The sequence below is a fragment of the Pecten maximus genome, unplaced genomic scaffold (genome assembly GCF_902652985.1).
Source record: "Pecten maximus unplaced genomic scaffold, xPecMax1.1, whole genome shotgun sequence".
In the NCBI taxonomy this organism is placed as follows: Eukaryota; Metazoa; Mollusca; class Bivalvia; order Pectinida; family Pectinidae; genus Pecten; species Pecten maximus.
In genome coordinates this window covers 235,165-239,899 of record NW_022979151.1, presented here as the reverse complement: position 1 = coordinate 239,899, position 4,735 = coordinate 235,165, and the positions used below count along the sequence as shown (strand labels likewise).

Here is a 4,735-nt window from a genome sequence, read left to right as displayed (position 1 = left end):
TATTTTTCAAAACTAAGAAAACTGGCACATATCTGTCGTGGTGGTCATTTGTGCTGTACCTTCCCCGACAGAGACAATATACATAATCTGGATTTTTGTGATAAGGTTTACTGCAGTAGCTACTCGCACTCGTAATATATATGAAAATGCTAAATTATTATTGAACCAGCTTGGTTCAAATGTTTTCATGTAATATATATATATACATTTGTATGCACCAAGCTGTGAAATGTTTGTATTACATAGAATATTTAAACAATACAAAGTAATTGTAGATTAACAAAATGTATACCAATTGCATTTTAACGTACTAGTACAACTTTTTGTTGTTTTCATGTAATATAACTTTTTGTTGTTTTCATGTAAAATTATAAATACATGTATATCTATTGGCAATCGATATACAATCCATATAATATAAGACTTTCTCAAATATCAATATCCTCATAACTTTCAAAATAAATCTATATTTGCTTTTGAAATTTCATTAAAAATGTTTGATTTTCATGTCACGAACAAATCCCTTAAAATGATCATCAATCTCCTTATTGGTCTCCAGAAAGTGTGAAAATAAATGAAACTTTTTTGTCAATAATTCTATTCATTATGAATTCATGTATAACCATTTAGGTTTTTTCCAATGTTGACCTTTAAAACTATATATATATACAAGCAACAATCTGTGGGATGTCAAATATGGAAGGCTATATAGCCGTTTCAGGATAAATTGCCAAAAATGCTTATAAGTACTGTTTCTTATCACTGATCACATATATTGGGTTTTTGACTATTATGTGTTATTGCTACTTAAGTGTGAATTTTTTCGGCTTAAGTGATAATGTATTTATTTGTACTTGTGTGCAACAGACATCGCGAGAGTTTAATTCTCCTACATATAATATTGACTCCTACAAAAAGAAGTTGAGTGATCATGAGTGGTTGACTACGAGAGGCATTTTATCAAATCTCATATTGACCATACTGATTGCTCATGATCATATTTCATCCGGCCTAGTAAACTCTAGAAAAAACATCTTAATTTATGAAAGTAGCTAACTCCTTTAATGTATGTGTAAAAATTAAGTATATATATATATATCGTACAAAACATCAAACTTCTAATATGGTAGATATGAAACATACATTTAGGCTGACTGCCTGATAATATAATTTGTACAGAGTTTACAATCCTTTGACATTCAGCTCATAATATACACCATTATAATTTGATCTGTCGTCATGCGTCGGACTTCTTCTTAAGACCAAGATATCGCAGAATGGTGTACAAAAGGTTCTTAAGCTATTTTATCAAAATTGTTAATTTCATGACCACATATGTGTCGCATTCTCCTTGGGGAGAGGATACATTTTACTATAGTTTATATAGGAAACTCATCACACATATTTTAGCATAATTTATTTCATTTTCATTGGAAATTGGTTAGCACGTGGTTAGGGCAAACTTTTCTCAGTGATATATTGTCAGAGAATGTCAAGGCCAACGACTTGTTATGGGTTCGAATGTCAAAAATAAAAATCTTATATTGATTATTTTTTTCATTTCATATAAAAGAACATAGTCCACTGAAACAGAATGTGCATATTTTATTGTCATCAGATAAAAATATGGCAGAAAGATATGGCACTTGGAAAAGAATCATAAAGCTATTTTCTCCAGCCAAAATTAAAAAAATAATCCAAAATTGCAGAATAAAGGTTTCTGCTCTTTTATCTATAATATACACATGAAGGCTTGATGTTTGGCGCATCGATAGCGTATGGCTGGCTACAAATGTTATACTTATATTTGACCTTGACCTTCATTTAAGGTCACGGGGGTCAAATGATGAAGAAAATTCAAAGTTCTTTCAAAATTATTAATTTGGGTCACATTTTAAAGAATCAGCCCTTTTAAAGGTGTGTGCAATGTATCAAGGTCAAATAATCAAAATGACGCAGATATGGCACTTTTAAAAAGAAATTCCTACCAAAATGAAAAAATGACCCAAAACTGCACATACACATGAAGGCTGGATATTTGGCAAACAGATACATGTAACATGTGTAACTGGCTACAAATATTGAGTTTATCTCTCTGACCTTGACCTTCATTCACATTTTAAAGAACCGGCTCTTATGAAGGTGTGTGCGAAGTTTCAAGGGCAAATTATTAAAAATGATGCAGACATGCCCTTTAAAGAATGTTTTCTTGCCAAAATCAAAAATTATCCTTAAACTGCAATTCAATTGTTGGCTCAAAAGGGGTCAATTTGGCTCAATTGACATAAATAACTTCTTCTCTGAAACTAAGCAATCGATATAGCTCATACTTGACTGGTAGCATCCTTTTGGGTAGGGATTCAAAATTGTAAAAATGGTGGGGTTGACCCCCGGGGGGCAGGGTCAAAAGGGGTCAATTGGTTTCTCTAAAACTAAGTTATGGATATAACTCACATTGGTGTGGTAGCAATCCCTATGGGGTTGTACCCAAAGTCAATTTCATTTCATGGATTAATTGCACAATTTGGTATAAAACCTACATTTGTATGGTAGCATGGTTATGGGGTGGGTATTCAAAATTGTACGAATGTTGGGGTTAACCTCCCGGGGGCTGAAGGATGGGACCAAAATAGGTCAATTTCGCTAAATTGACATTTTTACACAATCCTGATGTAAAAATAGGCCCAGGGTTCTTTCCCCACCCCAAGGGACCTATACAATCATATTGAATTGATATCAAATATGAAAGTTTTCTTCAATATTTTGCATGTAAAACGCTGTATATTTATATACAGTACCTATAGCTACTAGGCTATTATCTACATCTTGGTGGTAAATTAAAAAGCAACAAATCACAGTTTATTGTTAATATTGACATTGGAACTATTAAAATAGATGGAATTGATATCTAATTTTGAAATAATTGTCCTTAAAAATGAGGTCTTTGTTAAAAAAAAGTGTAATAACTTTTAAAAGCTGTCAATCTAATTTTGATATTATTCTAAGATCAAAATAGAAAGGAATAAACAATTTTGTTTACAAGATATTGAAAGACATTGTACACTTTCAACAAAAAAGTAGCAGACACTCCCTGTATTTTCAATACATATCGTGTATTGCTATAACTTATCGAAATGCATATCTTATTGTTTGGTCATTTCTAATACCCAGGCCTATAAAATATAAGTTTGTTTTAAACACATAAATGCAAATTTTGAACTACTTAAGTATAAAAGATGGTTTAAAGTATGAATGTTAATGACATGTACCTAAGTAGACGTTGATTTGAAAAAAATTAAAATGTTTGACTTTTTAAGTAAAGGTTTGATTGAAATAAGAAATGTTTAACTTCTTTTAGAAGTAGGTTTGCAACTTTTAAGATGGTTAAAACCATTATGTACATCGGAACAGTCTAAACCATTACATTCATCAGGACTGTGAAAACCATTATGTCCGGTTGGTTTGACACATTTAAGTGGAAATGTTTAGTCATGTTGATATCAGTTTAATTTGTATTCTTGCTTTATTTCAAATATCTCCTTTTACATCTGACTAACGCCTCCTACAGTACTTTCAGTACTTTGATTTCAATACGTTTTCAGAACAGTTGTTGTTTAGTCCCTACGGTCATTAACATAAAAATTCGGATTATTATATAAATACTTATTTAATTACTAGTTAAATATAGAACAAACACGTATTTTACGATTCGTTTCATTTATTTTGGAGATCTGAAAAGAGAGAGAACAAATATTTTACCACAGATATTTCAATAAAAGAAAAAATCGAATTGTAGAAAATATTAACAATTATTCAAGTTGAAAAAGAGTTAAAATGAAAAGGAGAAAACTCAGTTACTCACTTTACATGTCTAATGAGGTAATAAGGGCCTTGAACATTTCCTCATCTATGGATACTGTGTGGAAGTCAGATGTCAGCTGAAATGAGAATGGTTTAATAGGAAAAATGTCTTAAAAGTTGTGGAGGAAAATGTAAAAATCGTACAAAATAGCTATACTTACAACGTCGATTCTTTCAGGCGATTCCAACCTCACCCTCTTTCTCTGCAGGTCTTCGGACTGGAAAAACATACATTTATATATTAAGACATGGGAAGTAAATGTGTGATAACGACAAATCGAAATATGATAGAGTTAATATAAGTATACTTACTGGCTCTTCATCCCTCTTCCTTTTCTGTAACAGTAAAACAAATTAAGTTATTCGATGTGAAACAATATGATGGAAATATGAAATGCTATATGATTAATGCGACAGTATTACAGTAATGCAAAGAAAATAGCACCTTTGTTACTGGTGGGGTAACCAGTTGTGGTCCCAATGGGACCTGTGTCTGTGGCGGCGGTGGTGGTGATGCTGTCACCAGTTGTGGTCCCAATGGGACCGGTGTCTGTGGCGGCGGCGGTGGTGGTGCTGTCACCAGCTGTGGTCCCAATGGGACCGGTGTCTGTGGCGGTGTAGTATCAATTCGTTTGGAAGACTCCTAAACATGGAAATAATTTAATCATTTATAGTATCAGGATATACAATCCAAAACATCATGTTAATTGCTTTGACTAGTTATTTGTTTTAAAGATGACATTATTTTATATTCTTCAATTTGTGAGTTAATGAAAAAATGAATTTCATAAAGTAACTTTCATACGTACCTTTTTTATATGGGACTGGATATCTGCCATTAGTGCATAGTTCTGCACCATGTCCATGAATTCGT

General features: G+C 32.2%; 1 long non-coding RNA gene across 1 annotated transcript; it reads right to left on the bottom strand.

Annotated features, from left to right (window-relative positions):
- Nucleotides 1-3,697: 3,697 nt before the first annotated feature.
- Nucleotides 3,698-4,307, bottom strand: LOC117318255. The gene is made up of 3 exons (XR_004530318.1): nucleotides 4,174-4,307; nucleotides 4,023-4,079; nucleotides 3,698-3,938 (listed from the first exon to the last, which is right to left on the bottom strand). It is a non-coding gene; the product is annotated as an uncharacterized LOC117318255 (long non-coding RNA).
- Between the last annotated feature and the right edge of the window lie 428 nt (nucleotides 4,308-4,735).